The sequence below is a fragment of the Carettochelys insculpta genome, chromosome 25 (genome assembly GCF_033958435.1).
Source record: "Carettochelys insculpta isolate YL-2023 chromosome 25, ASM3395843v1, whole genome shotgun sequence".
NCBI classification, from domain to species: Eukaryota; Metazoa; Chordata; order Testudines; family Carettochelyidae; genus Carettochelys; species Carettochelys insculpta.
Window position 1 is genome coordinate 12,696,981 of NC_134161.1, and position 27,771 is coordinate 12,724,751.

Below are 27,771 nucleotides of genomic sequence, written 5' to 3' on the forward strand. Positions count from 1 at the left end.
TTAAGAAAATGCACAGCTTGAGTCAATTAGGGCATAAGTCGCTGATCTTTTGTGGACATGGTTCCAATCCACCAAATACTCAAGCAGGTGTGTAACTCTAGTCATGTGAGTAGCCCCTTTGAAGTTAGGCCTGTGCTTAAGTGCCTGCTGGTTTGGGGCGTGAGGTTCTAAATTAGTATAAGCACAAAGGGTGGAGTGAATCCTTTACCCAGACTTCTCTGGGCTGCTCATGGGAGTAAATGCCTTTTGCTGTGACTCAGGTGTTTGCAGTGCGGCCTATGCCAGTACATTGCAATGCTGCACCTTTCATCGAAGCATGTCAAAGCACTCTGCAAAAAACCAGTAATTCAGGCCCCTTGCACCTTTCACAGATGGTAGGATGGAGACAGTGAGGGTCTGTTTGCACTGCAAAGACAAACCTGTGACACTCAGTCCCAGGCACCCTGGTTAACTGATACCAGCACCTGGGACTCAAGCCATGGGTGCTATAACTCCCAGGGTGAAGTAGTTTTCATCATGAGTTACAATTTGGTTTGCTGGCTCTCAGCACCCCCACCCGTGACCAAGCTGTAAGACATTCAGGCCAAGACCTTCTCCCCTCATCAGGTTTGAGAGCATGGCCTGGAACCAGAGCATCTGCCCTGCATTTCACCCCACAGCCCAAGCCAGAGTGAACTGACCCAGGTGCTGAGACTTTGTGCCATTGATTTGGCTCCGCAGCATAGCTGTAACCTGAGTGGTTAAATTCTCAGACATTTGTTGACACCTGGCGACAGGCCCACTGACGGGACCGGGTACATAGGGGGAGTTGACCCAGGGTCCAATGACTCAACAGGGACTGGCACTCCCAGCTCTTGCCACTGTAATAGCTGCAGTGACTGGAACCCTGGACCCTTTAAATCACTGCTGGAGCCCTGCAGTGTGTTCTGGACAGCGCTAAGGGCTAGCACAGGGCAGGGGGCATGTATTCCCCAGCCCCCATCTGCCTGAAGCCCTGCTTCTTCTGGTACCCCGCCTCCGGCTTTCCATCTCTGTCAACCCCCTACCTGTGGGGGGAGAGAGGGAATTGTTTTGAGTGCCGACAAAAGCTGCTTGAAAAACGCCAATTATTTTTCACGGGGAAATTTGCAAATAAAAAAATCATTTTCTTTTTAGCTTCTCACAAAAATAATTAGGATTTTTGATGAAAAATTGGAGGGGGTGAGATTTTGGAAAAAAAACCCTATTTAGCGAAAATGTTCAGCTTTGATTTAAAAAAATAGTATTCAAAATCTGAAAAATTTTCAAAGTGAATATTTTTAGGGAAATATTCTTGGATTTTTTAGTCTTTTTGTTATGATTTTGCTCTGGAAGCCATTCCTTATAAAACACATTTCGATGAAGTAATTTGGCTAGCTGTAGTCCAGATGGGGAAGGGACCAGGTTGTGCTATGCTGAATGGCACTTACTACCCTCTGCCGTAGGCTGTTCGTGGTGTAGATGTTTGGCAGTGTTCACTAGCCTGACAGGTGAAGAACCTTTCCAAGATTATTATTTGAATTACGATGCATCTGGAGGCTGCGACCATGAATAGAGCCACCTTGTGCTAGGTGTGATACATACACACAGCAAGTGACAATTCCTATTCCAAATACCTTACAGTCTAAACAGACAACAGAGACTACAGTCACCCAGCAAATGCAGAAATGGGATTAGAAGCCTTTACCGACATAATTCAAGCTGCAAATGCACAGGGCACCCAGCTGCCTCTGATTTTACCCTAGCTAGTTTGAACACATTCTTTTGTCTCCACTTTTCAGCCAAGGTGAAGCTACATTGACCTTTATATCAATGTGGCTCATAGTCAGATTCAGGTAAAGAGTGATTTGCGGTGAAGAGGCTATTGGTAGATGGTTAAGTTTATGTTCACTGTGATAGTCTCATATTTGCTTTTACTGTTTGCAGTAAAACCTTTATTCCTTCCATTTTCTGAGCACGTCTCACCTGCCACCACATTCCCTGCTTGCCCCTTGTTTGCTATTTCTCAGCTGATCGCCATTCTTCCCCTTCAATATCTGTCATGCCCCTTGCTCACTCACCAGGGGAATCAGACTGGAATCAGATTTAAGCCACAGTTGAGTTCCAAAGACAGGTCTGGAACAAGATCAAGTTGCTTCATATTGGGTTACAAGTCACAAGGGTGCCTTCAGATTATATAGCCTAGTGATAACCAGGCTTTGAAAGAGCACAGACTGTTTTGATAGCTTTCCAAGAGAGTCCACAATGCCCCTAGTCCAATGATCTGTGCCAACTGAATGGAGGGATAATCTGGCCCAGAAAGATAAAACTGATCAGAAAAAGTTGGATGGCCCCATTTTTCACTGGAGAATGAAGAATGCTTTGCAAATGGTAATGAGTCCATCAACACTTCATATCAGAATAAAACGGGTGGGGAATAGTTCTCACAGAGTTGACATGCCCTGTTTGGACAGTTCCAGAATGAAATGTGTTGACTTTGTCTTGATTTTAATATAACTTTGAAATTGTTTGCGTTTTGTATGACATGTGATAACATATAAGAGAACACAGACTCGTTTCTTAAAAGTCGAAGTTGAAACAAATTGAAATCCTCTACCAAAAGCAATTCTTAAAATAGTTTTGGATCCAAGTGTTTTAGACAAAAATCAAAATGAAACATTTGTGTAACTTAATCATTGATCGGTCCACAACTGTATTTTTAAAATTTTCCTGCAGAAACATTTTTGGGAGGGGTATTCTTTTTCTGAACATCAAATTTTGGAATATTTAATTAAATGGAATTTCCATCCTCCATGCAGCTCTCCTTAAATGATATGACCAGTGCTGCACAGTAAATCAGTGGCAGCGCTGGGACTTGAATTTGGGAGTTCTCAGGTCATCCTGGCTCCATGGTTTAACCATTAAATTATTGGCCCTCAAACTTTCCAGACTACTGTGAACCTTTCAGGAGTCTGACTTGTCTTACAGACCCCAAATTTCACTTCATTACAAAACTATTTGCTCACACAAAATCAGACAAACATACAAGTGTCCCAGCCTATTATTACTGAAACATTGCTTATTTTCTCATTTTACGATGTAATTATAAAATAAATCAATTGGAATATAAATACTGTACTTACATTTCAGTGTATAATATAAACAAATGTAATTTTCTGCATGAAATTTTAGTTGGCACTGACTTTGCTAGTGTTTTTATGTAGCCTGTTGGGAAACTTGACAAACATTTTGCTGAGCTGATGTACTCCCTGGGCAACCTCTGAGAACTCCTGCATTAGATCACAAGGACTCTCTGGTTTGTATCCAGATTATATTTATAATAAAAAATTAATTGTCATAATATTTGCTTCCCCTTTATCTTAATGGAAAGCATAGATGGACTGGGACTTTTTTAATTGCCTTATTGTCTAGTCTTGCTCACTGACGAGGAAACCAGAGAAGTCAAGTGATGTATTCAAAGCCATGCAGCCACTGCTGGGGCTGTGAAGAGCCAGTCCTCTAACCACAAGGCACGCCATTGTGGGAAGAGTCTTGTGCTATGAGCAGTAATGTATGGGTGGAGCTGGATAACTCCCCATCTCCCTCTGCCTTGCTGCTGCCAGCTGGTCCCCCAAAGTGACCGAAGAAGTGTGACTGGCTCTGCACACACCAGTGGCTTTCTATTGCTTAGGTAACACACCTAACAGCTGTTCTCCAAGCTGCCACAGGGAAAAACAGTGATGCTGATGTTCAAATGTGAGGGTAACACAAGGGACAATAGGATGGGCCACCTGGCTCATCCAAAAAAAAAAAAAAAGCCTAGTATATACAGCTGAGAGGAAGTCAGCTGGTGGGGAGTCAGTGCAAACCTTCCGTCTCTTCCTCCCAGGCGCTCACTCCCGCCAGGCAGTGCTTGGAGCTTTGTGGGGAACTGGAAGAGGAAATCATGTAGAACAAGTTCTCCTTCCATCTCTGCAGCTTACTTACGTGGTCCCCATTACTGAAGTATCTTAGTACTTCACAGTATTTAATTTACTGTCCTCACAACACCCCTGTGAAGCAGGCAGGAACTATTCTTCCCACTATTCTTGTTTTACAGAAGAGAAACTGAGGAACAGGGTGGCTGAGAGACTTGCCCAAGGTCACAGAGGAAATCTGGGCAAAATAAAGATGTTACCCTCGCTGCCTTGCTAACATCCTAACTACTGCACCAGTCTTCCCCTGATTCATCTGGAGCATCAGCCTGAGTGATTAATAGATTTGCACAGGAAACCTCGACCCTTGAGTCTGGCTAAGTTGTGCGTGTCACAGGATAACTGAGGAGACCTAATGCCACTTTTGCAGCACCTTCCCTTTCTAAACATGGGCCAGGCAGCTGAAGCTTGATTGACCCAGGCAATCTGGACCATTACACGTAACAATCTTTTCCTACAGGGTTGGCTTCCCAGCTTCCTACTCTCAGGAGATTCTCTCTTCACTTCCTAGCAGGTCACTTCAGTTGCTCCTGGAACCTCTTTGCATTTGGGCTCATTCTAACACTGCTGGTGACTGGGATGGACTAAGGGCTAAGGGCTAAACAGGGGCCTTGGCTTACGAGTCTGAGAAGGGCGGCTCCCCAGTCAGGCTCCAATGCAGAGCACTGCCTCTGCTTTCCAAACAGCTCATGGGGTGCCTGGAGGGGAAGTGGGGTGGGGCAGAGAACAGCTGCACCTCTAGCCTGTTCCATCCCCTGGACTAAGCACTTCCCCCTTAGAGGAATCTGCCCCCTGTCAAAGGCTGCAGTACGTGGTGCCCTCCTCTCCTGCCCACAGCAAGGGAAAAGTTGTGCTCTCCCTCCCGGAGGGGAGGCAGACATCATAGCTGCTCCTGGGAGAGTGCAATTTACACAGGGCCCCTTTATTCCTGGCTGCACCGAGAGGCACAACCTACCCTTACGGTAGAGCCACATCCAGCCCTGAAGCTGAAGGTCGCTCATTCTGCTTTGCTGCATGGCAGCATCCCTGCCCTCCCTCTTCCACAGAGCCCAGCTGAGCCCCCAGCGGCACCTGACTGTCTAATTCAGACCCATATGGGAGCTGTCCGCTGGAGAGATGAGTGTCTTTCTGCATCCCCTGCATCCAGCCTGAGTGCTGTGAATGCCCTGCGAGAGAGGGAGGGAGAGCTCAGTGGTTAGAGCATTGGCTTTGTAAACCCGGGGTTGTGAGCCCAGCCCTTGAGGGGGCCTTTCAAGGGCCCGGCGCAGGAGAGATTTAAAAAAAAACATCTGGCCAGGATGGTGATAGCTCCTGCTGTGAGGGCCAAGGACCTGACCTGATGACTTCTCGAGGTCCCCTCCAGCTCTGTGAGATACATGTAGCTCCCTGCTTCAGAGAACTGCCTACATTTGCTGCAGTAGCTGGCAGCATGGTTGGGAAAGAGGAGGGCTGCGACCGATGCATGGGTGAGAGAGGCACTGGGCAGCTGCACCAACACCATCATGTCTCTCTTTACATCTGCCAGTAGCCAGACTGGGACACAGGCACTGCCAGCTCCTTTCCGGAACATCTGGGCACCTTGCAGTGCCCCTAAACGACAGATGTGAAGCAGTCCCCAGTGCAAGGCATCATGTGGACAGCGGCACTGCTAAACCAGAACGCACCATTAAATCTGGCAAGAGCCAAGACCTTAACGGGCAGAGGAAAGCATGAGAGTTTGAGAGTGTCCAGAGGACTCCTGGCTGCAAGCACAATACTGTGTGCATGGAGCCCTGGATCACTCCTGGCTGGAAAATTGTGCCCTGTTGTGTCTGGCTACACAGTTCCTCGCGCTTACATCACGTCCATATCCCTAGCACATGTGACTCCTCGAGGTCTTAATAAGATCCACGGTCTGGTCAGTTTGGAAGGGGCTCCCCTGTGTTTGCTCTCATATATTTTCATTGGGTTATCCTGTATTGCTATTACGGCAGAGCCTAGGAACCCCAGTCATTTATGCTGTACAAACACAGAACAAAAAGCCTTGTAAGATATGTTTTGACATCAGCCTTATCACAGAGAAAGTGCATATAAGTAGGTACAATACTACCTAATGCTTTAATGCTCATGGGTATTCAACAGAGCTCATTGGAAAGTGGAGAATCTTACCTGTGGGAAATGCCAACGTGTCAAAATCTCATTTCTCCAGTCACTGTTTTTTCATGATATGGAAATGACAAAACAGCGGTGATGTGGAATCATCTGAAAGACCATAGTGAAGCAAAATGTTTTGTCTCAATGATGCTAAATGTTATAAAGTATTAAATGTAATACATTTAGCGTGACCACCCACCCCACTTTCACCAGGACAGTCCTGTATTCTAGGCAGGCATGCCACTATTTATTTATTTGTTTTTTCACAAAAATGGTAGTTGTCCCATATATTCACTCCCCTGCTGAGCTGCCCTTGGAGTTGGCTGGACAGCACATGCAGCACTTCCAGACCAGCTGCTACAGGCAGCAGTAGACCCATTCCTGGCACCCAGAGGTGTGGGGCAGCCAGAAGCCACAGCTGCCCTCCATAGGGCAGCCCCCACTGGGGCCAGAGAGCATCCCTGCAGCAATCCCAGAGCCTGGCCATGTGGGGCAGCTGGCAAACTCACTCCTCTTCTGCAGGCCAATGGCCCCTGCAACCGGGGAGTATTCCAGTGCCCCATGGCATGGGGCAGCCAGGGAGCTGCACTTGCTTGGCAGTCGCATCTGGGCAGCTGCCCCCCAGCCTAGGGTGCCCTGTATTTGGCCTAGGGAAATATGGTCATGCTAAATACATTTGAACCTCTGCATTCCAGTTGCCCCTCATGTGGGACCACCAATGGTACAGATGAGGAAGAAGCTCTGCATCCCCCGCAGCTGGGGAAACGGCAGTGGACAGAACCATTTCCTGGAGGGTTTTCCTTGTCACTACGAGAGTAGCAGGGGGTGGTGCCTGTGTGCAGCGGGCAGCATGGATCCATGTGTCCCCCCAGTAGTAGGGTAGCAGGTAAGCACTCCCCCTTTCCTAACTTTTCACACCCAACACCCTCCCTCTCCTGGTTCAAATTTTAATCTGGTATATCCTGTTTCCCGGGCTGGCAGGATTAAAGAGGTTCAAGTGTATTTATAAACTGGTAAAGCTATATAAATATAATACAGCATGGATCCTCGTTCTCTTCTGTTTGTACCCCAGCTAACACGTCAGGGCCTGGGCCAGCAGGAGGTACTCCGACATGCTACCAACATACCGCAAAAGTACAGCAGCAAGCTAGTGAAGCATAGCATAACCGTGTGAAAATATATTAGTGCAAACAAGATGTGACAGATCTTGAAACTGCATACAGCGCCTTTGGGGGAACATTCGTGTATTAAATTTATGTACCGCTGTGGGCCAGCGATTGTGTGAATGATTGTGTTCTACACCGGGGTGGGGAGAGCTAACAGAGCTCCTCCAGGAATGAGAAACAGCGAGGGGTAAGTAAGGTGAATCACTCTGATTTTAAACACCTCTAGAGAAGTAACGCCCTGGGGGAAGGTTCAGCTATACTAGTTCAAAGGGCTTCTGGCTTAAGGGGGTTATGTTTAAACTGACTCCACACCTTAATTCTGATCCAGCAAATGAGCTGGACCACAACTCTTGCAAAAGAGTTGGAAAGAGCTTGGCTTATCATGGCCCTGTAAGACTGAGGGGTGTCATCTGGTAAATTTTTAGCACATGCATGAGGACTCTGGTTTTTTTTGTTTGTTTGTTTGTTTTATTTTGCTTTCTCACTAATGTTTTTGCCTTAGGAATAATGGACCCTGACGTGTTAGCTGGTGTACAAACAAAACAAAATGAGAATCCATGCTGTATTTTATTTCTATTGCTGTACCAGTTCATAAAAACACTAACACAGGAAATAAACGTGCACCTGCTGGCCATACGCCACTCTTAGCCTTGAGAAAGAAAGCAAAGCACAGGCACTAGACTTCAGTTGGGAGTATTGCAGCACAAAGCAGGCAGTTGTGTAGCCTTAAAACCCTGGTCAGAGGGAAGCAAGACATGTGTCTCCATCTGTGTTCCCTCCAATTTTTTCCAGCTGTGGGCAGAATAAATTTTGTTCTGTGCACCAAGGCATGTGCAACACCAAGAGACACACATACTGCCCACTGTGGGTGGTCTGCTAGCCAGCTGGGTGGCACCTGAATCCCTTGTGGGTAGCTGCCCAAGAACTGAACGTACAGGGAACACTGGTCTCCATCCTGAAGAACTGATGGCTGAGACCCAGAAACCTTTCCATAGGTCCCTTTGAGGGATGATGGATGGGGAAATACAGGTGCAGACATCCTGAAGCCATGACTCAAGGGGCTATGACCACACGCATAAACCAGCAACTTTGAATGTGAGAGAAAAGTCCAAGGGAAGCTCGAAGCGGAAACAAAAGAATCCATTTTCAACTTCCAATCATTTTGACTTTTAACTATTGAGAACATTATGTAAGCCAAACAGTGGTCCCTGTAAACTGAGCCCTTGGGCAGCCACCTAGGAGGGATTTAGGGGCCACCCAGCTGATAAGCAGAGCCCTCACAGCCACCCACAGCCAGCAGCCTGTGTTTCTATTGGTGGTGAACATGTTGGTGCACACAACAAAATTTATTCTACCCATGGATGGAGAAGATTAAAGGAATACTGATGCCAACCCTTTCCTGTGAAACATTTTGTTTTCAACTTTGACAAGACAGCATTTTCTGATAGAAGACTGTCAACATTTTTCCCCACAGCCAGTATCCAGTGATTCTCTGACCACCTCAGTAACTATTACCATTTGGCTGATGTTTGAAATCAAGCCTATGGAGCAACGGCAAAACATCCAGCTATTTGTTTTATAGCTTCTTGTCAGAGCTGGCAGTATATGCTCATTATCACAGCACTATCTATGGTACACAATAGATCTGAGATGCATCATAAATAACACTTTCATTCGGCACAGTCATTCTCAGAGGAATGGGCCAAAATTAACACTTGGTTATGTAATTCTAAATAATACATTAGGTCTTTCCATGGAACAATTATGCAAAACATTATACATGCAAAACCGGGCTCATGATGCTGCAAAGTATGATCTAGTTTCAACAAAAGCAAAGTGAGTAATAGCTCATTTTTGTGCCGTGCCTTTTAGTCATAGATCTTAAAGTGCTTTACAAAGATCATTGTGGCCATTTTACATCTGGGTAAACTGAGGCACTGGAGAGGGACATGACTTGTCCAAGGTCACAGCCAGGAATAAAATCTTGACTGCCAGGCCAGTATTCTAACCATTAGGCCACAATGACATAGAGAGCAAATTCAGATGTTCTCTACTTTGCAAGATCAGACCCTCAAAGGCAGAGGTAGGCAAAAATTTTTGATGGGAGAGGACACTCCAAGAATTTTGAAGGTGTTCAAGGGCCACACTCTTCCGTGATGTCAATGGAGGAGGTGTGGGATCTGGGACGGAAGCTGGGTGCAGAAGGAAGCTTGTGATAAGCCCTTCCCACCACTACTCCATGAAATAAGGTACCCAGCTTTGAAGTCAAATAATTTTTATTTTTGTTTGTAGCCAAGAGATCTAAACTCAGATCAGGACTCCCTTTTGCTGAGCATCACACAAGGTAAGTGATAGTCACTTCCCTAAAGAACATATAGTCTAAACAGACAAAACAGACTGTTACACGCAACCAGGGACTGAGGCACAGGGCTATTAGGTGACTTGACCATGGCCACAGGGGCATTGGTGGCAGATCTAGGAAATTAATTTAGCTCTCTAGTTCAGCCTCTTAACCACTAGTCCTTCAACATGGAGTCCACTCCCAAGTATAATATGGCCGTTAGCAAACAGCATGATACAATGCTGTGCTGAGAGTCAGGACACATGGGTTTTATCCCCAGCTCTGTCATTGATCTCCTCTGTGGCCTTGGGTTAATCACATTGTGACACTATTTGGGGTACTGGAGTTGTGCAGGGTGAATCACTACTACCTGTTCACAGTGTGAGCAAGCCCTGTCTGTGCCCATGAGAGAAAACCTTCCCTGCCTGCTGGCAGCACAAACACTCTGCACCAGACTTCATGAGCCCTGCTAGCAATTTCCACGCTCCTCTTAGTCACACATGAGCAGCCAGTTCCTTGCCTTTTGGGAACCCCCATGATGTCCGCTAAGCCAGTGCCCCCATAGAAGCAGGTTCCCTGGTTCACTCCCAAGTGCAAGCCTCTTAGGTGCGTCTATGGTAAAACTAATTGGGATTATAGGCCACAACTTGAAACAGAGATCCTAATAAAAGCATAGGGGATTAGAAGCATTAGGATCCAGGTTAAAAGAAAAAAAAACACACTCCATAACCTATGGCTTCTTGTCAACTAAACTATTCTCTCCCCAGTAGCCAGTCCTTGTCCATTTCAGAAGGGTGGGATCCTCCTCTTAGGAGACCTCCCTCTGGCAGAATCTCTGTTCTGAAATAGGTAACAACTTGTGCTCTCACTTTGTCTTCAATACAGTTACATATTATTGCCTTTTACCACGTTCCAGTCCCTGTTCAGAGACGTTTCTTAGATGCTTGTCTTTGCAGCTCTTCAAGCCCCCCACCCAGGTCCAGACAATACACTTCAGGCTAGCTCAAAGGATGTGGCTGCTTCGCTGCATTGATTGAGTTCATTGTGTGCCTTGCCTCCCTCCTGTTGACAAACTTCACTCCAGCAATTCAAAGCCCAATACTGCACACATTGCATTGCTCTAACATTACTTCCATTCAAACACTCTGCAATGGTGACGACAAGCAACTGATTCAGAGCTTTTGGCAAAGCCTTTTTAGGTTTCAGAGATTACGGCTGACTGAAGGCCTGGACTTTTACTGTAAGAAATTCCTTCATCTGCTCCATGGTCACTCAGGACTTCACAAGAGAAATGGGAGTAACATTCAAAGGCACAAAACCCTGCCACTTGAGCTAAAGGAGAATGAAAAGTGGGCTTATGACACACAATTAAGCACTTATAAGGTCCTTATTACCATTGTACCTGAGCATTTCACAATCTTTAATGTATTTATCCTCACAACAGGAACCCCAGTGAAGTGGGATGTGCTGGTATATCCATTTTACAGATGGGAAACTGAGGCATAACTAGACTAAGTGACAAGCTCAAGGTCAGGCAGAAAGCCTGTAATAGAGCAAATCATTGAATACACATCTCTAAAATGCTCAACTATTCCCTTAACCACTAGGCCACAGTTCCTTTCTATTCCAGCCACTGCAGAGGCAGCAATGAAAATATGCACCAGGTCATTGCAACATCCAGAAGTTCTGCCTCCAGTAAATGTCAGAATGTCCCCCTATTTCTTTGGGGAACTCGCCAAAGAGCATTGGCCTGTGAATTTCTTACTATATCTTTCCTCCTCAACATACTGTAGCACTGACCTGTCTCTGAGGTGCGTCCAACTTCCTGATAGCCACTGAATCATGCGTGTGTCCAGAAGGGATTATTGTGATCAACTAGTATGACCTCCTGCCTAGCTATAGCTCTTGTTTGAGCAGAGAAGAAGCACAGCACCTTGCAGGACTGGGCCCAGAGTGGAGTGATTATCTTGCATTCCAGTGGTAATCGGGATCATTGGGCTGCCAATATTCTATTTGTTTTTATTAAGCTGATGAAGACAAGACTCACAGAAACATAAAGCGGGCAGACAAATGGCTTTCCAGGGTCAGCGGAGGAAAGTCATTCCGCTAAAACTTTTCCAACCTCTATAAAATGCCTCTTGCCTGTAGCATACATGGATCCTGCTAAGAACAGGATATGCTGCTATAGTATATTGCCATTTCCTTGGATTTGCCTGCCTTGTCACATGAATAATGTCATCATTCCAAGAATATCCTAAATGTCAAAAATCACCAGCTATTTTGGATACCTCAGTTTCTTATGCCTAACCAGTACAAATAAAGGCCCTGATTTCCATAAAGGGATGAGCACCCGCCCTTGCAGATTAGGAATCTAAAAATGGAATCGCTCAGAATCACTAGTCACCTGTGAACCTCTCGATGGATGTGTAAATCTGCTGGACTGCACTGAAAAGCTCAGCCTGATCCTCCAGTGGCTAAGATTTTTACCATTCCTAGGATTCAGACTATAAGAACGCAATAGAGTCTGTGTGCTCCTACCTCACCGTCTAATATTTGCTTTGAGAGACACTATAAACCCAAAAGGTTCCCCTTGGACTCCAATCCCTGTATGACTTTGCTTTGCGAAACAGCAATTTCTGAGTAGGGACCAGTCTATTTATTACTTCTGAACATGCAAGTGACATATCCTCTTCTTCTTTTCTCTTTAGCATGCTAATGACAGGGACATGAGTAGATTTGCTGCCCGGGATAGGGAATTTCTATGGCAATTTTGCAAGGCTTGTTTGCAAGCACTTATGTCAAAACTATTGGTCTTAAAAGATAGACAGAGTTGTTCTGCTAGTACGTCCTCCAGCCAACTGATGTCATTTCCTTCTGCAGCTAACAGCTCCCTACAGTCCTTGTGCTTCACTGAACTTGCAAACATTTGCTGCAAGTCTTTGACCAGATGTGATTTCCAGCTGTACCTTTATACCAACCACAGAGGGTACATTAATAACAATTATTAAGTGCTTTATGTTACAAATTAAGCTTGTAGCAGCAGCAAAAATATCTAGCTAGTTTGTTTATGGTCTCCTGTCAGTGTAAGCCATAAATTCCCATTATCACTACGCTATCACCATTGCAAAACAGGCTGAAGCACTCATCATAAATAACGCTCTAGAACAGTGAAAATCATCTTTGGACACAGAAGCATAAATTAGCACTTGACTTTGTAGTACTAGGTGTGCCTCACCTCTTAAATAATAGTTTTAGCCCATCAGGCCACGATTGATCGGGATGTTTGAAAGTCGCATTTAGAACTTTTTCCACTGTTTATCTAAGATGCTTGTGTGAGTCATGCCTAAATGCCGGTCTCTGAAATATGAAGGACAGCACTTACAAGCAAAATAGTCAAGCCAGACAAACAGGGAAGGGTGATTTGCCAAAAAAAAGTTAATTGCCACAATGAGAACAAAATGTCGGCCTTGCCCAATGTTGCAGCCCATCTAATGGGCCACATTGCCTTCAATGAAGACAAAGTGGCTTACGGGGCAACAAGCTGGGCATGTCTATCAACATGCATGTATTGAGCATGTGGGGAATAGAGAGTACCAGGGAAAGTAGGACTGTAGTGTAGTCTGTTGTATATCTTTGGGAGAACGGCAGGAATCTGGCTTTCCTTGGTTTTTCAGATTCATACCTGTCAACTTTGCAGAGAGAGAAGGAGAACAGCACACTCGAGCATTACATGGAAGCCTACGTCACTTTGGTTCTCCAGCAAAGTACATGGTATGTCGAACAGAGAAAGATGGTGGAAGCCTACAGAGATTCAAAGCAGCTCAGGCCTGGTTTAGAGGACCCTGGTGTGGATATTTTTGCTGGTGAAAGCTTCCAGTTTAATAGCTGTGGCAGAAAATATTCTGGGTACAGATCAGTTACAGCATGGTCAGTAGTACTGCAAACTTTCCTGTCCTGGAAGGACCATAGAATCATTAGGCTGGAAGAGACCTCAGGAGGTCATCAAGTCCAACCCACAGCTCAAAGCAGGACCAATCTCAATTAAACCATCCCAGCCAGGGCTTTGTCAAGATGGGACTTTAAAAACTCTAGGGAAGGAGATTCCTTCACCTCTCCAGATGACCTTGGGCAAGGCACATCTTCCCTCTGGACCTTGCCTTCCTGGTGAAATATTTTTTAGTAATATGCATCCTAGACCTCTCCTGCTACAATTTGAGGCCATTGCTCCTCATTCTGTCACGTGCCACCACTGAAAACAGCCTCTTTCCATCCTCTTTGTTAATCCCCCTTCAGGTAGCTGAAGTCTGCTATCAAATCCACCCCCCACTCTTCTCTTCTGTAGACTAAATAAGCCCAAATCCCTCAGCCTCTCCTCATAAATCACACGCTCTAGCCTCCTGCCCCATCTCTTCTTTCTCCAGGGAGCATTAACTCCTTGGCCTTTATTGAGAATACGTACAAATTGCAATGTGGGAGGATGAAATGGACATCTGAACAGCAAGACCTGGTCTGAGATCACCAACTAATTCTATGTAGGACACCAAAGAGTCCTTAGATGTTACCTTGCAGATCTACCAGCCTGGACTGGATGCAGGCTGGTGACAAAAAAGGGAAGTGCTTAATCCCATTACATGGCTCCTCCTCCTCCCCCCAGTAAGATTTTAATGAAACTGATGAATTGGCTTTAAATTGGAGGGTTTTTAAATGGTTCCTTTTCATCTATTTGCTTCACAGTAACACAGATCCTCAGGGGACAACAGCCCTTTTTCAGACTGTCTGCAAACAAAGAGAACATTAATTGAGCATTCTGTTGAAACCATCTTCAATTAGTACTTTGGATTTTTTTTCATGATATATTCATCATTGTAGCTGACATGATTCTGCACACGGTGTTCTCAGGCCTTCACTCTGCACACGTCACATTCTCTTGCAGCATTACCCAAAAAGAATACATTTATTACTTGCTAATGAAGCGCTAGCAAGGTTAGGGGGAGCCAGTGCTACAGTGACAGGCGACAGTGTTCCAGTCCAGAAATCATAAATGGAGCTATTCTGACCCCTTCCTCATTTCTGTCCTCACTCCAGGGAGGAAATGTTAACCAAGTTTCTGCAAATGTTCTCCCGACAGATCAATCTCTCTGGAGAGTGAATCCCTCCTTCAAACCACAGGCAGGTTTTCCTCCCCCCAGCAAGACCCGTGGCATAAGAGATCAGTCTCAGTGGCCTTTCAGCCCTCAACCTCCGCTTAAGAGAAGCAGTAAATATCAGCTTCTGTGGTAGGTTAAGTGATGGAGACACCTGACCCCAGAAGTTAGAAATTAGAGAACACCTTCCCCATAAAGGCATGGGATCTATTTCTGGGTCAGTCATTGGCTTGGTGATGACCCTGGGCAAGGCATATCTTCCCTCTGAATCTCAGTTTTCCCATCTGTAAAATGGGGATAACGCTGCTGACCTTTGCAAAGTGCTTTAGCTTCTTTTGTTGAAAAGCACTAAAGAAGACTGGGTAGTATTACTGCAGCCTCTCCTCCCCTGACTTCAAGTAACAAGTCTCTTTCAAGACCTGGATTTTTCTTTAAAAATAATTGGTGTGCACCTAATTTTCATGTGAAATTCCTACGATTAAGTCTGCAAACTGCATAATGACATGCATAAATGAACATAATTAGGACTTTGCCTTCACAGTGACCAAAGTTATGCCCACAACAACAGTGATTGCTCATGTAAGTTAGGCAATGGGTTGTGTGAGCAAGAAATTCCTCTCCATGCACAGAACCAGCACAAAGCCTCCTATGTCCTGCTTGTACAGGTTGGATCTCTTTGGTCTGGCACGCTCAGGATATGAACGGTCCTGAACCATGGAGTTTCCCAAACCAGGGAAGGTCAATGCCAGCTCCCCTGCTACTAGCCTCCAGGATCTCCCCTGGATAGCAGGCTCCTCTCCCATCTGCTGTTCTGCTCCTGCCCCAGGCCTTACTGCCGGGTCCCCCTGCAGCCAGCTCTACCAGGCTCCCAGCCTCTAGCCCTGCCTGACAATAGCCCTGCCTGACAACATTCTTGGTTCTGCAGGATGCCCTGCCACCAGCCCTGCTGCACTCTCAGCCATGCAGGGCTCCCAGCCACCGTCAGCTCCCCTTCTCCCCTCTACCCCACCAACCACACAAAAGGGCTGTGCTCCTGTCCATGTTCTCAAAAGCCAGTCTCCCAGCCAACCTCTGCTCCCAATGGCTGGGGTTCTCTGGCCTCTGGCGATGGATGATGCTGGACCAGAGAGTCCCAGATTAGAGAAATTCAATCTGTATCATGAGGATTTTGTGATGTCAAAGTGCTGGCCTGGCCCACTGCAAGTGATGAATTTCATTCATTGTGCACAAACAATCATGGTAATTGCAAGAGTGCTTTCGAAAATCCCACAGTTTACCTCCATTTTATAATAAAAATACCAGTCTAACTTTGTGCCTCCAGATCTGCAGTGCACTCTAATATAATCAGCTCCCCTGCAAATGGGATTAGCAGTATGATACCCCGTCGATGCAATCAGAAAGGTCTATCAGCAAGATGTTCTTATGTTGATACAGCTCTCAAAATCTGCATAATTCTTCTTAGTTCACAGGTTTAATGGACAACAAACAGTCATTGCTGGTGAGACTTACATCCATCAGATCTCCATGAACCATTTGCTGCAGTGGTTTTTACTGTTCATTGCGTTAGATACTGATTTAGGGGAGTGGATATACCTGCTTTTATGGTGCTTAAATGCAGGTAAGGAAAACAAATTGTTTCATTCCGTGATTAAAACACTAGGAATAAAGATATGACTGTCACATTGCACAGGATTTAGCTGATGTAGGCCTAACAAATTCAGTACAAAATAGTTGGGTTTCTTAAAAACCTTATTAAATCATGAAGAGTTACGTTCTGCTGAAGGAAAGAAAGTTCTTTCTCAATTCCACTGTCCTAGATTTATATGCTAGGAATATGTTAATAAACCATTGCACAAAAATTCACCTGGGATTTTTTCTTACAGCTACACGTGGTATTTCTTAAGGGAATGGTTAACAGCATGCCTGACGAGATAAGTGCAAATCAGAGGTGGGAAAAGGAGAATATGAACTAGGATTCTTGGGTTCTGTTACCCACAAATCCTCAGGCTTGTTTTGCAAGTTGGACAAGTCCCATAATTTTGGAGTGGATTGGTTTGCACTTTTGTAAAATGGAAATAACACTCCCTGGCTGCAGTTTTGTGGATCTTTCCCAACAAATACTCCAGGGAACTCAACTGCGACAGTACAGAGGGTTAGACTGATAAGACTGTGACTCACTAGGGAGCCTAAAGAAAGAAGTCAAATACACGGCCAACTTTAGGCATTGGCAATCCCATTACACTTCAGCCACATGCTTAAAGCCACATGCTTAAGTAGAAGGACCAAGGAGCCACTGTCTCCCATGGTACTGGCCAGGGGCTTAGAGTTAAGCGTGTGCAAGCACTTAGTTGTACTGGGACCTTATTGCAAACATGGTCCCTGGCCAGGGGAACTCCTGTGCTACAGCTGGTCATACCAGGACAATGCACCTGATTATAGCGGTGTGGTAATGCAAATTACTTCTGTATTTGCCTAGCCACGCAAGAGGAGGGGAGACAGGGAACGCTGGCCTCAGCTTGGTTTTCCCCTCATTCCCCTGGACGTGACTCAGTGAGGAGCTCCCCAAGTGGAGATTCAAGAGAGCTGCTCTCCGATTGCACTGTGATCTCACTCTGGCTTGTGCTGTGCTTCCTGCTAGAATGGCCACAGCAGCTGCCCAGCTCCACTACTGCCTGACCAGTGTATGGCAGCGCTCATCAGTCAGCATCAGCCCATTGTCCTGCTGGAGCCAACAAGGGGTGCTTGTGTAGCAAGACAAAGCCTCCCCAGCAGATACAAGCACAATCCATGACCTTTCTGACCAGTCTTCCCTGTAAGATAAGCACTTGAGCGGCTGTCCAGGAGAGATTCAAATGCTGCCCAGCTGATGAGCAGAGCACCCACAGCTGGCTATGGCCAGCAGCCTGTGTTTCTCCTGGATTTGTCCTCACTGGGCCCCTTGAGGTAGGCATTTGGCCCTTTGATGGAGGGGGAAGTGAGGAAGTGATCACACAGGGGGTCTAATGCAGAGCAGAGAATTGAAGCCAGGTTTCCCACATCCCTGAACACTAGCCCATCCTTCTTCTCTTGTCAGGACAGTCTGGCATCGATGCCACCAGCAAAATGAAGGGAGAGGAAGCAGATTTTCACAGCTCAGGAGTTGCAGCCAGCCTCGGTGAGTCAGTTCAGCCACCTGCATTCTACCACCACAAAGCTTCCATACCATAGGGTATGGCTGCTGGCCGAGAGCCCAGCTCTGAAGTCAGAATCGCTGCCAGCAGCAGTACAGAATCAAGCATGGCATGGTATGGTAGTGCCACCCTTACTTCTGCGCTGCTGCCTGGAGAGCTGGGCCCTCGGTTGGCAGCTGTCACTCTCTGGCCACCCCACTCCCAAGGCAGCACTGCAGAGCAAGAGTGGCTTGGCATGGTATTGCCACCCCTATGGTTGACATTCTGCTGACAGAGCAAAGCCTTCAGAGCTGGGTGCCTGGCCAGGAGCAGCTATTCTCTGTCCACCCAGCACAAAAATAAGGGTGGCAATACTGTGACTCCGCTAAAATAACCTTGCAGCCTCCCCAGTGACTCCCTTTTGGGTCAAGATTCCCATCTGGAGAAACACTGGTCTCCCTTGTGAAATCTGTACAACATAAGGTAAAAGCACACAAAAGATCAGATTTCATGGGGCGATACCAGATTTTCATGATTCTTTTTTATGGTCATGAATTTGGTAGGGCCCTTCTTATAAGTCAGCTTTGAAAATCAAATCTGCTCTGATTTGGAAGTGCCCAGGAACTAAACACAGGTTTCCACCTCCCTGGTATGGCACACTCAGTACCTGAGCAGTCCCGGACCAGGGATTTTTCTGGACCAGTGGATGTCAATCTCCTGCTGGTCTCTTGCCCCGCTCCCAGGCTTCCCTCCGAGCTGCCAGCCCCTTTCTAGCTGCCAACCCTGGCTTTACCCGCACCAGTCCCCATCCCCAGCTCTCCAGCCCCTGCCAGAAGCTGCCATCCCCTTTGGCTGCCTTAGCTGTGACTGCCAGGCCAGGCCAGACCTCCCAGCCCCCAACTCTCAGGGCTCTGGGGCTCTCTGGTCCAGCAAAGTCCATGGTCATTGCAGACCACGGACGTTGCCAGACCACAGAGTCCCAGATTTTACAGGTTGAGCTTGTAGCAGCAAGTAGCTAGTTCATACACACTGTTCCTCCTGCTCACTTCAACAAGATGCTTTGCTCCTAATATGGTGTACGTTCTTCCAGACAGCCAGCATTTATACCACAGTAATAAATGGTCAGATTCATGTTTTGCACTGGTTATAAATTAATCCCTTTTAATTGGGCTGCTTTCCAGGACAACAAATGCAATGCAGGACCAAGGACTCCCTGTGGGTCTTGTGCACCACTCTTTTCTACAATACAGAAGAGTTACAGTCTGATAAAACATGCCGTCCTCTCCCCTCCCCACTGCACACCCCCTTTCTCTCTAGCAATAAAAATTCCATTCTCTGCATGGGAATGAAGTCATTTGTCAGGTCTGGTGTCAAGATCAAAATGTATTTCCAGCCCTCCTGCCATTTACTTCAACAGCTCCCCATTCTTTGGCTGAAATCACATAAGAAATGGCTTCGTGCTCAATGTAAAACTCTCAGGAACTCCAGTCTTGGCTAGATTTATTTTATTTTAAATAATAATAATGGATCTGGAGGGGCTGATGGCTCTGCAGTCAATCCATCTCGAGTCTCTGGTGGGAGGCTAATCCACTTGAGCCATTTCTGACGCAGTCAGAATCTCTCTGCGCGATGGATATCTCCAGCCCCAGAGTCCCCTGGTTCCCCCTCATCTCTGTCCAATATCATTACTCTAATCACCCTTGTTTCTCTGCAAACAATGACCGATGCTTCCCTCACTCACACCCGCTTCCCACCGCGGACAGTTCCATTGAAAGCTAGGGTGTCACTCCCCATCAATTTGGGCGAAAGCAAGCTCAGCATTAGGTGTCAAAGCTACCTCCTCTTTCCACCTTAAGGCTGAAGCTTTAGCAGCAGTAACAGCCTTGAATTTCAATCTCTTTCCAGGATGAGCCACAAGGAGAAATTAAGACTAATGACAGGATTTCTACCCCAGAAGGAAAACACTCAGATTCAAGGCGGCTGCAGCCTGCAATTTTCCTTCTTTGTAGACAGGTGTCTGAATCAAGACTCACTGTCAGCAGTGGGTCATTGCTTCAGAGTCATTTCACTGGCGTGGGTTGGGGAGGGGGAAGAGAGGTTCCCAGGTAGGTTGCAAAGTACCAACCTATTCAGGGATGGTTATGGCCCCAGTCTCATGCCAAAAACAACCCAGCATGAGGCAGGAAAGGGCTTTCTTGCCCATCTTCTATAGAGGGAGACAGACATGGACAGATTGAAGGACAGATGTGCAACCCTGCTCCAAACCCAACAGCTCCCAGGCTCTCAGAGGAGCAGTGGGAATTGCTGGGGACTGAACATTTGTGGCAATTCGGCCACTTCTTTTAGACATCAAAATGGGAGCTGAACTGGCTCCAGTGCTGGCTGCTGAGTGCTTGATAGAGCTGAGCCCCACATAACTTGGCCAAGGTGACACACTCAGTCTCTGGCAAATCCAGGGACTGAATGTGCATCTCAATCACAAGGGTGTCCTTCCTCTGACCACTGGCCAGCCAATCCATCACTGCAGGAACCACGCCTAGGTCTCTTCCAAAACTCTGAGATTTGGCTTGGTACTGTTGCCTGTTCTGGAGACACTTAAGTCATGATGTTCTGAAGTAGCACTGTTCAAATGGTTACACAGAGGAAGCTGTTATAGGAGACCTCCTTGTCATCTTGGCTGCACCAAGGAAAATTGGCAAAACTGACCATAAAACTGTTGACTGAATAATTCAACTCACGAAGTTCATAGTTTGCAGATAAATTATTCCACATTTTTTGTGCTATTTGACCAACACAGTAATCTGCCCTAAAGTTATTTCACATGTATGACAGTGTAACCAGAACCAGAATTTGGCATGCAACTCTACTAGAATCAAGGGGACTGTGAATTCTTGCTTCCCACAGAGCAAATGAATTTGTCTGTTCTTATACACAGGATTCAGGCATTTACCTTGGAAAAGCAGCAAGTTCTGATGGAGAACTCAGCCACCCTGTTGTGCTCAATAAAAACACATTTCAGGCCTGATTGTAGATGCAACGATGGCTGTTGCAGTACATCGACACCTTATTTATACCATGCAAAGCAGGAGCAGTACCAGGACTGTAGCTGAGCAAAATGTTTCATTAAAAAAAATTCACTGGACAAACCTACAGATTTGTGGTTATACAAAGTAACTGGAGAATCCACATCAAATTTTGTCCAGTTGTTTCTGCCAAATAATCCATAATTCAGAAGAGCTGAAGTGGTTCATCTCAGCATTTCCAAACCAAAGCTTTTGACTTTTGGTTTTGGAATTCCCACTGGATCTTATTTTTTAAAAAACAAAAAGTTAAAAACCTTGAATACAAAACAGTGCAAAAGAACAAAAACAAAAAAAGTACATTTGAGGTCTTCATTGTGCTGGAGAGCTGTATAAAAGGTTTTGGTTTGGGTCAATCCAAATCAATTTGGGGTCTCCCTCGCCCCACCAACTGTTCAATTGTTAGCCGAACGGAAAAAAATACTATATTCAGAGTTTTAACCAGGACCTTCACCTCATGTCATAATGGACACATTCCATAAGTAGATTCAACAGCCTGGTATACCCCTAGATGCTGCCGTAGGGTAGGTGTTTCCTTACTCAACAAGCTGTGGTACCAATTTTGTTCTCACACTAGGGTAGTTCAGGAGTGAACTTGTTGAAGGTACCAGACATACATGTCTGTAGAACTGATGTGAAATTAGCATCAGGACCAAAGGGTCTGCCTCTGCACTCCTAGGTTTACCTCAATGGGGTTACTCCACATTTACACTAGTGTAAAGGCAAGAAGTATCAGGCCCCTGTTTGGACAAGCTCCTTGGGACCTATCAGAACAGAAGGTGCCATGTGAAAATTGTGGTAGCATCAAAAATGACAAATGTAACAACTATTTTTTGCTACATTCTGTGGCTGCGTCTTAGTCTGGTGGTGCAATTGCACTATTGCAGACTATGCGAGAGACTCAAGAGGTAATGCGCTTATTCTTCAGGGCTCATGGAAAATGAGCATGTTTAGTAGGGCTGGTCAAAAGTTGTCTTCCGAACGCCCTTGATGGAAAGATGGAGTTTTGGTTAGACAAAAAATTTAATGGAGTGTCTGCTTTCTCTGGAAACTTTTGATACTTTTATCAAACTTCCCCACTCCACTTGGGGGCGGGGAGGGGGAAGGACACCCTCAACTGTTTTCAGTGAAACACCAAAAACTTTGAGTAAAATTAGAAAATTTGATTTTTGATGAGCAGTCAAAATTTTACGTAAAAGGAGGAAAGGAACTCCCCTAGACATTTTCCAGCCAACTTCAGAGCTTACCCAGAGGACTTTGCACCTATGTCCAGAAGAACTGAATGCAAATTGTAATTAGGCTTCTCCCAGCTGTTCTTTCCTCAGCAAAGATGCAGAAAAACACGCACAAATACACAGAGGCCTACACATTCACAATCTACATCTACACAAACAGAAACATATGTGCTTCTACAATCTACTGCTAAATTGACATATCTGCTGTGCACCGTCTGAACAAGACATAAATCTGCTTCAGCCCCAGCTGCCAAAACTTGGCTCTTGAGGGCCAGCTGCAGCTACTCATTCTTTTAGGTCTAGAGGTCCCCATTTCAAACCCGGCTTGCCAACCAGGATTGCAGTCATCATTGCTACAAACAAACTTGCATCCACACTTGTTTTTTTACTGTTTGTCTTCCCCTCAGCAGCACAGGTCTCCTGCAAGTTTCAGTGATTCAGTTTCAGGTCCGCGCGAGAGCAATGGGGGCTCATCTCTCCGTAAGGGCTAATGCTACCGTGCGAGGAGCTAACTCATTTCACACCCTAACAAGAGTAGCATTAACACTTCCTGGCAAGAGGACAGAATCTTCAAAATGTCAGCCCCTGGTGGAGCTAACAGAGGCAGGTCTGAGGAGCATTTTTATTCCTAACGCTGTAAGAGAGGTTGACATTTAGGATACTAGATCCCCTTCTCTCACCCTGCCCCGTAGCCCACCCTTCTCCGGCCTCTTAAAACTCATTCTGCAAGAGAAGCAGTGACCTCAAACCTGGCATGTGTTCAATAAACAAAGTGGCACCTTCTTGTCGATGTCTCGTCTCTGGATTGCTCCAGGTGCCCTGCAGTTCAGCTCCACCGCTAATGTAAACCAGCGCCGTTCCCTTTGATAGAGCCATGCTGTTTTACACCAGCTGAGGGTCTGCCTGTCTGACTTAAAGGAGTTGAAAGCTCAATTTTTGCACCCACACAGGGTTTTGCCTTTATAAAGTTAATGGTAAAGGGTAGGGTAGCACACCCACCCACATGTAACCTTAAGTTCTGCTGCTTGAAGTCTCACTGGGGTTAATCTTCCTGTCACCCCATACTTCACAGTCACTCCTCTAGCTTGCCTGTCAGTTTCTATTCAGCTCCCATAGGCACTTTAGGCCCGACAGCCATATTAAGAGATCATTTTGCAGCCATCCAAAATGATCATGCTGGAGAGTGACAAGTCAGATCTCACTCTCACAATCTCTAGAGTAACTCCCTTCGTGCCAATGGCGTGCCACCAGCTTCACACCAGTGCCACTCAGATCAGACTCCAGCCCTAAGCCTCTGCCTAGCACACAAGCTAGAAAGGGTTAGGTCCCCCGGGTGGTTTCTGGACCAGAGGGAACAAGAATGGTGAACAACCTCAGTGGGTACAGAGCCATCACCACTTCCATAGGCCAGCCGCTGGAGGGCATGCTGTAAGGGTCACATCAGTATAAGCTGCGGTGGAAATACGGACAAAATACTGCGTCCCAGCAATCCCCAAGTGGTGAAACCTGCTAAGGGGGCCTAGTCAGGCAGCACAAATTAGAGTCTCCCCCAACATACACCACAACCACAGGGCCTGCTTTGGCAGTACTTTCACAGAGGCTGCTTAACATAAGAAAGGTTAGTAAAACAAAGATCTCTTTTGTTTCGTGCTCCCAGGGGAGAGATCACTTCCTTTGTGTGTGTCACTGCTGCAATTCATGTAAAGCAAAGGACCACAGAAAATACTGTAGGCACAGAGGCTACGACAGTGCCTGTCATTCTGCCATAGGATCAGCAGCTGCTGTGTCTTTCAGGTGTCATTTGGAAGAAGACTTTGCATAGAGCAGATAACGCAGGGTTAGTAAATTTAATCCTTCTAGTCAGGCTTGCAGCCTGACCTCCAAAGCCTCTCTCATTACCCTGGTCTCTAAGCCTCCATTCAAAAGGCTGCATGACTGGAAGTCTCTAAGTGAGGACTTTTTCGTGTGGAAAAAAAATCTGACCTCCATAGAACCTTTGGATTGGAAGAGACCTCAGGAGGTCATTGAGTCCAACCTCCTGCTGAAAGCAGGTCCAGTCCCAACTAAATCATCCCAGCCAGGGCTTGTGGTCAAGCTGGGACTTAAAAATCTGAAGGGGTGGAGATTCCACCACCTTGCTAGGAAACCCATTCCAGTGCTTCTCCACCCTCCTAGTGAAAGAGCTTTTTTTCCTAATATCCAACTCGGACTTCCCCCACTGCAGCTTGAGAACTTTGCTCCTCATTCCGTCATATGTCATCAGCACTGAGACCTGCCTTTCTCCATGTTCTTTGGAACGTCTCTTTAGGGAGTTGAAGGCCATTATCAAATCCCCCCTCGCTCTTCTCTTCTATCGACTAACTAAGCTCAAATCCCTCAGCCTCTCCTCATAAGCCACACACTCCAAACCCCTACCACTTTTGTCACCATCCGCTGGACTCTCTCTGATGCATCTACATCCTTTCTGTAGCGGGGAGTCCTGCGTTGGATGCAATACTCCAGATGTGGTCTTGCCAGCACCAAATAGAGAGGAATAATCACTTCCTTAGATCTGCTGGCAATGCACCTACTAATGCACCCCAATATGCCATTAGCCTCCTTGGTTACAAGGACACACTGCTGACTCATAGTCAGCTTTTCAATCACTGTAATCCCCAGGTCCTTTGCTGCCAAACTCCTGCTCAGCTGTTCAATCCCGAGCCTCCAGTTGCTGACCAAAGCAGGATCTGAGCCTAGCACAGACCACAGCTAACTCCGCTAGCCAGGATCAACAGTTCTGTGGATCAGAGTTAGTTCTGTTACCTTACACAAAGGTCCTCCCTGGCAACCTAATCAGAATCTATGTTGGACCCATGATACTGAGCCCCACATAAGAAAGTAGAGTTCTGTCTCCTTCTCTTCCCCATGCATCCCTTTGGACAGATCTGCCCTAAGTGGATGCTCTTGTTCTGAGTCTCAGCAGCCCATTTAAGAGCGTGCTCTTCTGAGGTGGAAATTGGGGAATTTCAGGAGAGATTTATTCCGAAAAAAAAAATTAAAAAAATCCCCTGGAAAGTCCTTTTATTCCCCATCCAGCAAAAAGCCCCTTTTGGCCTCCCCCACTCTGGGGAGAGGATTGCTCCTGGATATACTGAATCAGAGACCATCCCCACAGAGCCTAACGGGGGATTCGGCCACCCCCTGAGGTATTCAGTTGCTTTTTTGATCTTTCACGGTTTTCTGACCTTTGTTTTCACTCTGATGCCAGCAAGGAAGCCCGAGGCTTGAGATAAGGCGGATTCCATGCTACATCATGTAGCAAATGCTACTTGGTCTGGAAGCCTACCAGGGCAGGATGCAGAAAGCTCGGAGCAGCTGCATGAGCACTTCGTGCATCTGTGTGCACTGTTCAGGCTGCCTGTGAGTGCGAAGCTGCCAGTGTTCCCTGTAAGCTGTGCACTCGGATATCCACTCAGGAAAGTTCCCAATGCTGCCCAACCGATAAGCAGAGAACTCACAGCTCGGTTTTTTATTTCTACTGGTAGTGCACAGTCACACCTGCCTCAGTGCACGTAAAAATTATTCCACACATGGATGGAAAAGATTGGAGGAAGCCTTGTTAGCTGCCATTGCACCAGTAGGTTTTAGTTTGCAGCTGAGGTCTGGCCATCCTGAGCGCTCAATGATCAAGAATATGACACAGTCAGGATCTCTCTTCTCCACCTATTCACTCCCCCAGTAACTGAGCTCCCTCAAGGCACATGTGCCAACTACCTGCGTTATTCACTGCAGTGCTGAGGCCCTTCATTCTGCTCTCTGCTATGGAGCTCCATCATTCTCCTCATGCACAGAAACCAACAGCTGTTCGGGGGTCCTGAGGCCTCCCACCTGCCAGCACAGCTACAGCCACTGGTGTCTGTCTGCTGCGTGTGAGCCCTGCCTGAGCTAACCAGCTTCTGTTGAACTCACCAGGCCTGGCTCATCACTCACAGCTGTGCAAGGCAAAGGTGAATCAATTCCTTTGCCCAGCTGTGGAATCTTGTGTCTAGGACTCCGCTGTTCCCTTGCAGAGGTGGCAGGGGGTGCAGAGTGGTGGGGCTCAGTGTACTCTGGGGAACATGCAGTATGGTATTCCTTACACTTGCCGCAGAAAGCTACAACCTCCTAGGCTTGAGAGCCCAAGCAGAAACAGCCACACTGCCATGAGCTGTCTGGAGCCTGCCTAGCACAAGTCTGTTCACCTCACAGGGGAGGTGGGGGTGCTCCTAGCTGCAGTTTAAACATGCTCAGCCACAGTGCATGGGAGAATGACTCATTGAACCAGACGAAGGATGGGGAAGTGGTTTGAGTGTGAATCTAGGCCTCCTGAGACCTGCATTCAGTTCCTTGCTCTGTGATGGATTTCCTATATGATCTTGGCTGAGTCACCTGGCTCCAGACACCCTAAAGAGACTTCAGCTCCTTAAGAAATTGGAGTAAAGCACCTCAGTACTTTCAAAGTTCTGTGCCTAGTCTCTGAGCCACTGGAAAGGAGACCATAAACATATCTACGGCGATGCAGGACCCTGGTTACACATGGAGTAATTCCTTGTTAATGCCATGTGTGCATCACTTATTCCAAAATAAGTGGAGTGCCCTAAGCTAAACAGAAGTGAGGCAAATGGAGAATGAAGTCAGAGCCTGAGACAGGGAGATTTCCTGAGTCACAGACCAGTATCTTTACATACAAGGCCAAATTAAGATGCAAGTGCTCTAAGGTAGACATACTCTATTTACGTATTTTCTCAGTCTCTGAGCACTAAACAAATGCTACTTTAAAATAACGACTAATGAAGCTTAAACTAGAGTGGAGGGTCATGTTGTAAAGTTCGCACCTCACCTGGATCTGAACCCGAATGCCTCAAAGCTCAGAGGTGTTTGGATCTGACACTGATTCCAGGGAGACCGAGTCTGAGTCCAGGTATGAGCCTTCCTAAAGCTGAGGGATATCTGGCTCTGAATATCCGATTCCCTCATCTCTCCATCAGTCGGGTTTCACTGTAATTAACTGGACTAGTTATGAGGTTAGGTAATTTTACCAAGTGCTTTTATAACTGCATTTCTAACATCTGACTCCTGCTTTCCTTACCCAGTGTGTAAGTCCTTAGGAGCACCAGCCTCCTCTGTGATGGTATACCGTCAGAAAGAGCAATCGTGTGTTGAGAATAAGGGACTGCAAGCAATGAAACACCTAGGTTCTATTAGTGACTGTGGGAAGTCATGTCACTGCCTCTGCCTCGGTTTCCTCTTCTGCAAAACACGAGCAGTGATACAGACCCTGCCGGTACTTCACTAATGAACTTGATTGAAGCCCCTGGAATGGGTTGCAGGTGGGCACGGTTTGAGAGAAATAGGGAAGAGGGATGGGAACTGAAACATGGGGTGCTAGGGGCGTATGTGGCCAGCCCTGGTTGAGAGGGCTGATGCTGCTCTAGCTCCCCCAGGCTATGTTTACACAGCAGCATTATTCCTGAATAAAATATTCCAGAAGAGGTATTCCGAAATAGCTTATTACAAAATAACGCAGCTCCACA

At 46.4% G+C, this 27,771-nt stretch overlaps 1 long non-coding RNA gene across 1 annotated transcript in view; it reads right to left on the bottom strand.

Annotated features, from left to right (window-relative positions):
- Positions 1-27,771, bottom strand: part of LOC142001509 (uncharacterized) — a 153,194-nt gene that overhangs the window by 70,803 nt on the left and 54,620 nt on the right. Inside the window, exon 2 of the long non-coding RNA XR_012642508.1 lies at positions 6,120-6,212. This is a non-coding gene — a long non-coding RNA (uncharacterized LOC142001509). The remainder of the gene's footprint in view (positions 1-6,119; positions 6,213-27,771) is intronic.